An 11932-nucleotide genomic window follows, 5' to 3' on the forward strand; every position below is an offset into this window, starting at 1 on the left:
CGGTAATACATCGTGCTCCGTCCCCCTCTATAGGTTCCTCTCTAGAGGGTCGTTAGAGACACTGTGTGGGACCATGAGAGGGGGCTTGCCCATGATCCCCTTTTTCCTTGAGTTATTTTGGGTGATGTATTCGTTTGCTAAGGCTGCCATAACAAAGTACCAGGGACTGGGTGACTTAAAGAGCAGACATTTATTTCTCACAGTTCAGGAGGTCAGAAGTCTGAGATCAAGGCATTAGTAGGATTGGTTTCTTCTGCGGCCCCTTTGTTTGGCTTGTAGGTGGCGGCCATCTCCCTGTGTCTTCACATGATCTTTCTTCTTTACACGTTGGTGTCCAGATATCCTCTTTTTATAAGGACATCCGTCATATTGGATTAGGACCCACTGTAATGACCTCTTTTTGACTTTATTACCTCTTTAAAGACCCTGTCTCCAAATACAGTCACATTCTGAGGTACTGGGGGTTAATACTTCAACATATGAATTTTGGGGAGATACAATTGAACCCTTAACAGGTGGGTAAGTCTCCCTTACAACCACAGAGCAAGATTAGAACAATAATAACAATCTCTATCTGTAACTCCCAGTTTTATCAACATTATCTGAGGAGGGGAGGAAACAGATATGCTTAACTTCTTGATTTAACTGGGGAGACTCATAGCATGTTATTTTACTCTTTTTTTTTTTTTGGCCATGCCACATGGCATACGGTATCTTAGTTCCCCAACCAGGGATCGAACCTGTGCACCTTTCAGTGGAAGCGCGGGGTCCTAGCCACTGGACCGCCAGGGAATTCCCATGTTATTTTATTCTTGACTTCAAGTCAAGAAATACAAGTTAAGAATACTTTTGGAAATGTTAAAGGAAAACATTAGAGAAATAAAAAATGAGATATATGCCTTGCAAACCTCCAGAGAAGATAAAAGCAAAGAAAATGTAATCCATATAGCAGAATATAAAGCATCAAGGAGGCATAAGAAAGAGAAAACATAAAATAAGATCACTAATTATACCAAATATATGGATCAAAACAATTTATGTAACTATTTTAAACTCTATGAAAAAAATAAATGTTTCCAAATTAGGCTAATCAGCAAAATTCTGTTAACAGTAGTTGCCTCAGGGGAGGGAAACAGGGCAATGGGAGACCAGAGGGAAAGGGAAATTACTTTTCACTTTTATGAAAAGGTACTATTGCACATTTTGAATTTTATTATTATGTTTTGCTTATTCCAAATAATAAATGCATAATAAAATTAAACCATATGGTATAGATAATGTTTTTTTTTTTTATATTTATTTATTTAGGCTGCAACAGGTCTTAGTTGCGGCATGCATGTGGGATCTAGTTCCCAGACCAGGGATCGAACCCAGGCCCCCCGCATTGGGAGCGCAGAGTCTTACCCGCTGGACCACCAGGGAAGTCCCATAGATAATGTTTTGTTAAGTGTTCATTTTATATTGATGTAGAGTATATTTACAATGATTATATAACAGCCATAAACCTTTAGGCACGAAATCATATTGTATTGAAATATATAAAGTCCAAATACTTAGAAATACCCTGGGAAACTATATATATATCTATATAGCTATATAGACTAGAAAATATAATAGTGGTGAGAAACTGTGACATAACTCAGCAGTCTTTGGCCGATGAAGTAAGAAAAAATACACAAAGGTACAAAGGTATTGAGAATCTAAATGATAATAAGGTGATTGATTAATTAGCCACTCATTCAGCAAATATTTACTGAATGTGTCTGATGTGCACCATGACCTTTGCTGGATACCAGGAATACAGCAATAGATAAAGTCTCCATCCTGGAGCTTGCCTTCAAATGATATTTCTTGAACTTTGTATCTCATAAATGGAGAACACACATTTTTCAATGTCAATGAAACATTTATAAATATTGATAAAATATGAAGTTCTGAAGGAAATACCAGATAACCCCAAACTTGAAATTGTAGTGGCCACCTTCTCCAACCACAATGCAATAAACTAGAAATTTACAAATGTTTAAGTAAAAAAATCCAACCGTTAAAAAACCCCCAAACAGTCCTGGGACTTCCCTGGTGGTCCAGTGGTTGACTCCACGCTTCCGGGCTTCCCTGATGGCGCAGTGGTTAAGAATCCACCTGCCAATGCAGGGAACACGGGTTCAATCCCTGGTCTGGGAAGATTCCACATGCCTCGGAACAACTAAGCCCATGCGCCCCAACTACTGAGCCTGCGCTCTAGAGCCCGTGAGCGACAACTACTGAGCCTGCATGCAGCAGCTACTGAAGCCTGCGGGCCTATAGCCCGTGGTCCGCAGCAAGAGAAGCCACCGCAATGAGAAGCCTGAACGCAGCAACGAAGAGGAAGCCCCCACGTAGCAACGAAGACCCAACGCAGCCAAAAAAAAAAAAAAAAAGACTCCACGCTTCCACTGCAGGGGGCACGGGTTCAATCCTTGGTCAGGGAACTAAGATCCGGCATGCTGTGTGGCATGGCCAAAAACAAAAAAAACAAAACAAAACCCACCAAAAGTCCTAAATAATTCTTTGATCACTGAGAAAATCTGAATTGCAAACACAGATGATTATAAACAGATGAAAATGTATCATGGCAAAACTTGAAGAATGGTCATAAATGACACCAGATTACTGAGTACTTATGATTAGCACTTATGATTGGTATCAGAGACATTTCATAAATTATCTTATATAATCCTCACAACAGATATGGCGTAATGCCTCTGTTGTAAATAGGCACTCATAAAAATTTGCCGAAGGGGGGTATGTGGCTCAGAGAGATTAAGTAACTTGCTTAAAACCACACAGCTGACATCAGTCAAACTGGGACTTGTACTCATGCCTGGCAGACTCTTGTGCTTGTAATTGCTGTGCTACCATCAACATGATTGATGGAATATGCAGAGGGAAGGAGCTGGTGATTTAAGCTGGCTTTAACTGAAACCTGTTTTCTCAGGCTTTTTGCTTACCTGTTCTTTCTCTCTTTCTTCCCTCTCCTTTTCTTTCTTTCATATGACAAAGGTTTATTGAGTACTTACTGTGTACCAGATATTGTTCAATATGCTGGGGATTCAGTTGGGGAGAGGCAGACAATAAACAAGTCAACAATACATATACAACTTTAGGGAGAAATACGTGTTGTGAAGAAAAAGGAAACAAGGAGGTAGACTGACAGGCTATTTTAGTTAGTGAGGTCAGGGAAGGTCTCTCTGAGGCAGTGACCTTCAGGAAGGGAGTGGGATTTGGGAGGAAGAGTGTTCCAGCGAAGGCAACAGTAAGTGCAAAGGCCCTGGGGAAACGGGCTTGGCCTGCAAAGAATGGGCACAGCAGGCACTTCCCTGGCAGTCCAGTGTTTAAGACTCTGCACTTCCACTGCAGGGGGCATGGGTTCGATCCCTGGTCAGGGAACTAAAATCCCGCGTGCTGCACGGCATGGCCAAAAATAAATACTTAAAAAAAAAAAAAGGGACTTCCCTGGCCGTCCAGTGGCTAAGACTCCACGTTCCCAATGCAGGGGGCCCAGGTTCAATCCCTGGTCAGGGAACTAGATCCCACATGCCGCAACTAAGAGTTTGTATGCCGCAACTAAAGATACCACATGCCGCAACTAAGATCGGGCGCAGCTAAATAAATAAATAAATATTAGAAACAAAATAAACACGAGGAAGCACGGGGAAGACAGGTGTGGAGGGCAAGGGAGAAAGGAGAGTAGAGGATAGACAGAGAGGCAAGAGGAGGAGGAGACAGCAAAAGGATACCCTAGCAAAGGGGGAGGAAAACCAGGGGAATGTGCTGTCCCAGAGGCCAACACAGTGCTTCAAAGAGCGAGTGCATTTAACAACTCTGTTAAATTCTGCTAAGAGAGTGAATACTGACCATTGGGCTTGGCATTATCTCAACAAGGGTACTCTTCATCAGAGTGGTTGGGATGTGAATGGAGAAGAAAGGATGACCAGACATTTGAGGAATGCATTTAACATGAATGACCAAAAAACAAACAGAAAAACGGAAATTGCGGGGAATAGATATCATAAGAAGCGCTGGTGGAAAGATGAGGAAGTTCTGAGGATGGGGGCGTGCAGTGTTGCCATCCGAGGCAAGAAGGGGAATTTCAGAGGGCAGAAGAGAGTATTGAGCAGAGAAATCATAAGATGGTTGGGTGTGCTACGAGCCCACTTGTGATTTGTTGTTACACATTCAAAGTGAGATTTGTCAGCACACTTGTTTATCCCCAGCCGTGCTCAGTTGCTCAGGGAAAGTCTCATTGTTGGTGGAGTTTGGTTTGATCCTTCTTGCAGTTTTGCAAGGAAAATGGTGGGACAAGAGCATTAAGAGTGTGTGCAAAGGAATCATTATAGTCATGGACAATCGGACCTAAACTGGGTGAGGTGGGATGTGAAGATGTGAAGAGGGTGATGGACAGTGAAAATGTGGACTAAAGAACCTGAAAGGTTGAAGGATTGTTGAACTGAGGATATCAGAGAGGGGACTAGAAGGATGGATAGTAGTGGGGCGCTGGGAATCAGAAGGTTGAAAGAGGTGCCGTTACTGGTAATGACAGGGCTCTAGGGTTTGGCTATTGGAGCGTGTGGCTGAGGAGGGGGGGAAGAGAAGAGGACAGGGAGCTGAGAGGTTGGGCTGTTGGATGGATTATCTCAATGGATGTCTTAGTTACACAAATGAAGACATGATTAATGATGGAGAAGTAAACATAAGCCAAATGCTTAAGCCCTTGATGAAGCTGGTAGATGTTACAAGATGATTGCCACAGGAAGGGTAATGGCTGGTCTAGTCTCCTGGCATGTGCTTCAAAGAGGCTGGGGTTTTGGAGGGAGGAGAAATTTTCTGGAAGCAAAAACATACGGTAAGAAAGACAACTGCCTCATCTCAGAATTTGTGGAATGTGGGAGAAAAAATATTTCTTCAAAGGGTTGCAAGGGGGTAGTGGCTTTGGAGGAGCACCAAGTTTCTGAGAGCAAGAAGGCAAAGGGAAAACCAAGAGAAGAGGTGGATGATTTGGGGGATCTTGTTGATCTTAAATCCCAGAGGGTCCAATGAGAGGATCTGGGGCAGGAAAGGGAGGAGGTAGGAGATTGAACCCAAGAGGGGATGAACAGAGTCATGTGGGGATAAGTCACGGTGACAACGGGTATGTTGGCAAGTGTGGACTTCTGGTGTGTTGACAGTGGAAGCGTATGACTTTGCTTCCTGGGCTCTAGGTGCTGTGCTGTGCTCTTCATGCCCCTCGGCTTTACAGCAGCTCTTTGGCTTCTGTCTGTGGTTCCTGTCTTCTAGGCCTCAGATCTGTGTCCACGAGGCTGGGTTGGGACTAGCACCCCACACAGGCCCATGTTGTCTTCGTCATCCTACGCTTCTACCTCGGACCCTGCAAACTGCCTTCCTCCTTCCTTGGCCGGAAACTCCATGCGAAGTGTCTCAGGCATATCAACTCCCCGCCCACCACAGAGGCCCAGACAGTCTTGGGTCCCGCTTTCGTTCCCAGCTGGGACACTTTCTACTTCCTCCTTCCTTTATAATAGAGAAAAATTAGGAACTGCCTAAATGTCCCACTAGGCCATGTCACATTCATAAAGTAAACTAATATACAGCCATCTGTATAGACAGATGAGACAAAGAGACTGTCTAATGACATAAAAAGCTGTTCATAACATATTATACATTTATTTATTTATTTACATTTTATTTTTGGTTGCGTTGGATCTTCGTTGCTGCGTGCGTGCTTTCTCTAGTTGCGGCGAGCGGGGGCTACTCTTTGTTGCGGTGCACAGGCTTCTCATTGTGGTGGCTACTCTTGTTGCAGAGCATGGGCTCTAGGCACACGGGCTTCAGTAGTTGTGGCTCGTGGGTTCTAGAGTGCAGGCTCAGTAGTTGTGGCGCACGGGCTTAGTTGCTCCGCGGCATGTGGGATCTTCCCGGACCAGGGCTCGAACCCGTGCCCCCTGCATTGGCAGGCGGATTCTTAACCACTGTGCCACCAGGGAAGTCCCCAAAAGCTGTTCATAACGTATTGTTTTATTAAAAGAGCAAGCTAGTTAGCATGATGTACAATATGATTAAATTTTGTAAAAATATGTACATTTTGATAAAAGAGACTGTAAACACAACAAAATGGCGACGGTGGTTATCTCTGGGTGTTGGGATTTTGAATTTTCCTTTTAGGGCCTTCTGTATTCTCTAAGTTGCCCAATTGTTGCCTCCAATTCGCCTCCCTCTCACTATCCACCCTCTCAAGGCTGCCACCACCACTCTGTTGAATACTCTCTTGTCTTTGTTGTGAAGTACAGGGGACATTTCTTCACCTTGATCTGACCTGGCCTAAGCAGCGTCTGGCACAGCTGACCACCCTTTCTTTGTTTCTGAACCCTCCTGGTTTTCCACTGCTCTCAGCACTTCTCCCTCTCCTAGTTGGCTCCTCTTCCTCTGACCATCCTTACCTCCACCAGGATTCTGTTTTGAAGGCCCCTTCTTCTTTCTAGGGTCCTCATCCACTCTCCTAGTTGTGTGAGTTCCATCTCACATGTCAATTGCCTACCAGAATCTCCACCGCGAGGTCCCATGAGCATTTCAAACTTAACGAGTCCCACCCTGAATTCATTACCTTTCTCTCCCACCCCTTCCAACCGCTCTAACTCCATCCCTCCTCTTCCTGTGTCCCCGCTGAGCACACGGCACTTCCTTCTTCGATCTGGTTGTCCTGGCTGGGAACGTTCAGCTCCTTCTCTGCCCTCCCCTTGTTCCAATATGATTGCTCACCACCTGTTATTTCTACCTCCTCATTAGCCCTAGGATTTAACCTGTTTCTCTCCAGCATCAAGGCACCATCAGCTCTTGCCTGTATTGCTACCAAAAACTCCTAGCTGATCTGTCTCAAGTCTTACCCTCTCATAGTCTATTTTCCCTCCAGTATAGCAGGAATAGGTTTCTAAAAGTCCTTTAGGGAATTCCCTGGCTGTCCAGCGGTTAGGACTTGGTGCTTTCATTGCCGTGGGCCGGAGTTCAATCTCTGGTCAGGGAACTAAGATCCCTCAAGCTGCGCAGCGAGAAAAAAAAAAAATTCCTTTAGTAAATGCCGAGTTGCTATTACGTCCCAGGCACTGTGCTGGAGCATAGTTATAATCAGACAGACAAGGTCTCCCCTTTCATGAAATTCACTTTTTAGTGTGTATTGGAGGAGGAGGGGTAATAAACAGAAATAACTGAATGACATAACAAAATAACTGTGATACATGCTCAAAGAAAATAAAAGAGTAATGTGATAGAGAGTGATGGGGGTAAGGGATCCTTGTAAATTTCATGGAAGCATTCTCTTGTTTTTTTTCCCCCACTGCATCTCTAACACAAAGCCGTGTGTGCATCAATCAGTATTTAGTAAGTGAATTATTAAGGTGGGCAAATTTGTAAATTAAACGTCTTTATTACAAAAGTACTGTGTGTTCACGGAAGAAAAATGAGCAGGACAGCAAAACAAAATGAATAAACAAATCCTTAGTAACCCCGCTGCTCGGAGATAACAATATGCTTTCATGTAGGAGATGGCAGGAACTTAGGGAGAGGTTATTTTTCTGGCCAAGGGAGTGGGGAAAAGTTCTCTTTCCCCTCAATCCACCAGGGACCTAGGCTGCCCTTTTATGGCTGTAGGGGATTTACAAGGTATTATCAGGGGGTGTCTACCCTCATCTGGGGTCAAGGAAAGCCTCCCTTCCTAAGAAAGTGAGCTTTAGGCTGAGAAGGAACTAATTGTGCAAGAAAACAGGGAAGTTCCACACTGAAAGAGTGTCGTGTCTTTATTTAGAGCCCCTGGCTCGAGGGTAGAGAGGGGGCAGGAAGCAGGATGAGATCAGCCTGTGGAGGTTGGCAGCGGCCACATTAAAAGGGCCTTGTCATCTAGATCTAACTGCCAGATTATAGAACTAAAGAATATAGATGAACAGATTAAAAAAACACCCAGAGGAAATAATCAGCCAGATCCAGAATGAGGAACATTCTACAGGACAAGTGTTTTAGTTTCTCATTGAATCAGTGGACTGAAAATAAAAAAGGGAAGGAGTTCTGTTATAGAAAAAAACAAAAAAACTTAAGAGCGATAACAACCAAAAGCAATGTGTAGATCTTATTCATTTCTTGATTGTAACAAACCAACTGTAAAAGCCATTTCTGAGATAATTCAAGAAATTTGAATATGAACTGGGTATTATGATATTAAAGAATAATTGTTAAGTTTATTGGGTATGATAATGGCATGGTGGTTACATTTTTTAAAAGCCTTTATTAGTTAGTTATAGGTGCATATAAGGGAGATAACTGATGTCTGGGGTGTGCTTTAAAACACTCTGGGAAACAGCTGGGGGTGTGTGATATTGTGATGTAAGAAATACATATTTTGGTCTTCATCCCAGGTTCTTGGCTCAGAAGCGTGTAAAACCCTTGGAATTTCCTGAGTGATAAGAGGTGAGAGGAGTGTCTTTTGTTATACATAACAGGCCCCTTTGACTATACCTGAGTTTATGCTAATGAGGTGACTTTTGGTGGGTCCTGGATAGCTTTAGGATTATTCCTCAGGAATAACCTCCTGTGTGTCTGGTTGGCGTACAGCCATCTATGATTGTTTAATAGTGAACTGTGGGTCCTGTATCAACCCAAACATGCTGTTCTATCCTGCAGCACTTATAAACAAAGATACTGCCCCTAAATTAGTCACTCTCACAATCCATTTTAGTAAAGGTCCTTCAGGAAGCTGATGATACCAATCTACAAAATGAAGCAACTCCTTCACAACTATATTCCTGGTTTCAGTAGATCCTTGGTTTTTGCCTTCCCCCCATGCTGACTACCTTCTTGGTGAGCAGAGGCCTTCGAGGTACTTTCTGTTGTCCCAGGCTAATTATTTACTGGATAGCTTTGAGGCTAGTGGCCAAAACTCAGACTGACTCAAAACCGAGCTTAGTCTAGCACCAAAGTCCAAACCAGAACTCTTTTTAAATTTCATTTTAGCGGGGGCTTCCCTGGTGGCGCAGTGGTTGAGAATCTGCCTGCCAATGCAGGGGACACGGGTTCGAGCCCTGGTCTGGGAAGATCCCACATGCCGCGGAGCAACTAAGCCCGTGAGCCACAACTACTGAGTCTGTGCGTCTGGAGCTTGTGCTCCGCAACAAGAGAGGCCGCGATAGTGAGAGGCCCGTGCACCGCGATGAAGAGTGGCCCCCACTTGCCGCAACTAGAGAAAGCCCTCGCACAGAAACGAAGACCCAACACAGCCATAAATAAATAAATTTAAAAAAAAAAATGCAAAAAAAAAAAAATTTCATTTTAGCTATTACAAATAATCACCAAGGGATTGTATATTTCACTTTTTTTCTTTTTGGTTTGCATTTCCTTATGCATCTAGTGAAACAACTTCCTGGGAGTTGAATCCAACTTTAAATTCCACTGGTCACTTTTACCTTTAGTAACTGAGTGCAGCACAGCTGCTGCTGCATGCCAGGGGTGACCACATGGCCACCCAGGAGTCAAAGGTTCTGCATCTCCCATCTTTGTATCCTTTCTCCTCTCAAACCACATATTTCTGTGAGCTAGGGCCTGTCTAGCAAATCTCACTTCTGACACCAACTATTAGCTGTTTTTACTAATAGCACTTTTGACACCAAATAGGTGTTTCTTTTGTTTTTGTTTGTTCTCTCACACCAACCAATTCTCCAACTACCCTGACACCAACTGGGTGTCCTACAGTTCAATCAATTCTTTTTTTTTTTTTTTTAAACAGGGTATGTATGTATGTATTTATTTATTTTGGCTGCGTTGGGTCTTCATTGCTGCACACAGGCTTTCTCTAGTTGTGGCGAGCAGGGGCTACTCTTCTTTGCAGTGCGTGGGCTTCTCATTGCAGTGGCTTCTCTTGTTGCGTACCACGGGCTCTAGGCACGTGGGCTTCAACAGTTGCAGCACACGGGCTCCGTTGTTTCAGCATGTGGGCTCTAGAGCACGGGCTCAGTAGTTGTGGCGCACAGGCTTAGTTGCTCCACGGCACGTGGGATCTTCCCAGACCAGGGATTGAACCTGTGTCCCCTGTGTTGGCAGGCAGATTCTTTACCACTGCGCCACCAGGGAAGTCCCAATTCAATCACTTCTGACACGAAATACCCAGAGTGAGCACAGACTGCCACAGGTTAAGGGCTCAGTCCTAAAAGACTGCCCCCACTTCAGATGCTAATTGCAAGCCCTGGGCCCTCTGACCAACTGACTATAAACTGAGGCTTCCTGTGATCTCCTTCTCAGGTTCAATAATAGCTAAAATGGCTCACAGAACTCGGGAAAACAGTTTACTAATTATTACTGGTTTGTTATAAAGGAACTGCAAAATGGAAAAGAGGTATAGGGCAAGGTGTGGTGAGGGAAGAGCGGGTAGCCTGGAGCTTCCATGTTCTCTCCAGGTGTGCCAGCCTCAGTACCTCAGTGTGTTCATTAACCCAGAAGCTCTCTGAACCCCATCGTTTAGGGATTTTTATGCACGTTGCTTGGTGATTAACTTAATCTCCAGCCCCGCTCCTCTCCCTTGGAGAGCAAGGGGTGGGGCTGAACGTTTCAGCCCTCTAATCGTATGGTTGGTTCCTCTAGTATCTAACTTCCATCCTGAAGTTAAATAAGGGCCCACCTAGAGTTACCTTATTAAACTCAGGTATGGTTGAAAGGGGCTTATTACGAATAACAAAAGATGCTCCTCTCACCTCTGTCACTCAGGTTATAGAAGCTCTTGTGCCAGAAATGGGGCACGCAGACCAAATATATATTTCTTATATTATCACATTATCACAGGGAGTAATAATAAAATTTGAAAAATGTTGATAATTGTTGAAGCTGGGTGATGGGCACATAGAGATTCATTATGCTGAGTCTTCTGGGCTTTTGTGTATATTTGGAAACTTTGATAATAAGATAGTTATAATAAAAGAGGATGACAGAAAGAGAAGCACCTTACAAGCCATACTAAAGAGTCTGAAATTTTAAACTTTTTTTTTGAATAAGTTTCTTTTTTGAAAAAGATTTTTTTTGAAAAAATCTAAAAAATTTTAGATTTATAGGTGGGGTGCAAAGACAGTAGAGTGTTCCCAAATACTCCTCACACATCTTCCTTATTACTTCTTCTATAACCACAGCGTGTTTATCAAAACTAAGAAATTAGCATTGATACAATACCATTAGCTAAACTGAAAACTTTATTTGAATTTCTCCAGTTTTTCCATTAATTTTTTTTACCAGGATACTGCATCGTATTTAGTTGTCATGTCTCCTTAGTCTCTTCCAATCTGTCACTGTTTCTTGGTCTTTCTTTGCTTTTCGTGACTTTGATACTTTTGAAGAATAGCAGTCAGGGGTTTTGTAGACTGTCCCACAGTTTGGTTTTGTCTGGTGTGTTCTCATGATTAGTCTAAAGTTATGGATTTTGGGGAAGAATACTACAGAGGGGATGTGGCCTTATTGCATCATGTCAGGGAGCATAACGTCAACATGACTTCTTATTTCTTGTAAACCTAGTCACTTGGTGCAGGTGGTGTCTGCCAGGTTTCTCCACTATTTTTCCCTTTCTATACTTTGTGATAAGAGTCATTAAGCCCGGCCCACACTCACGGGGACTTTAAAAGTAGAGGAAAGTCATTGAAGGGATTTAAGCAGAGAGTAATGTTTCGAATGTCTGTTTTGGAAGGAACACGAGATATGGTGGCATTTGCAGTGGGACTGGACATAAACTGCTGGATGTTGAGTGACCAGCAGCCTGACTCAGCTGGAGCTGGTTCTTTATGGGACGTGAAGGATGAGAGAAGGTGGAGTCAAGGATGGCCATGAAGTTTCTAACTTGGACAGTTGGGTGGCTGGGGTCTTTCACTGACTCTAAACC

The 11932-nt window shown here is 43.5% G+C and overlaps 1 long non-coding RNA gene across 2 annotated transcripts in view; it reads left to right on the plus strand.

Annotated features, from left to right (window-relative positions):
- The window catches only part of LOC309618007, a 34532-nt gene that overhangs the window by 17201 nt on the left and 5399 nt on the right, over positions 1-11932 (plus strand). The window lies entirely within an intron of this gene.

This window comes from Balaenoptera borealis (genome assembly GCF_965194805.1).
Source record: "Balaenoptera borealis genome assembly, chromosome: 20".
NCBI classification, from domain to species: domain Eukaryota; kingdom Metazoa; phylum Chordata; class Mammalia; order Artiodactyla; family Balaenopteridae; genus Balaenoptera; species Balaenoptera borealis.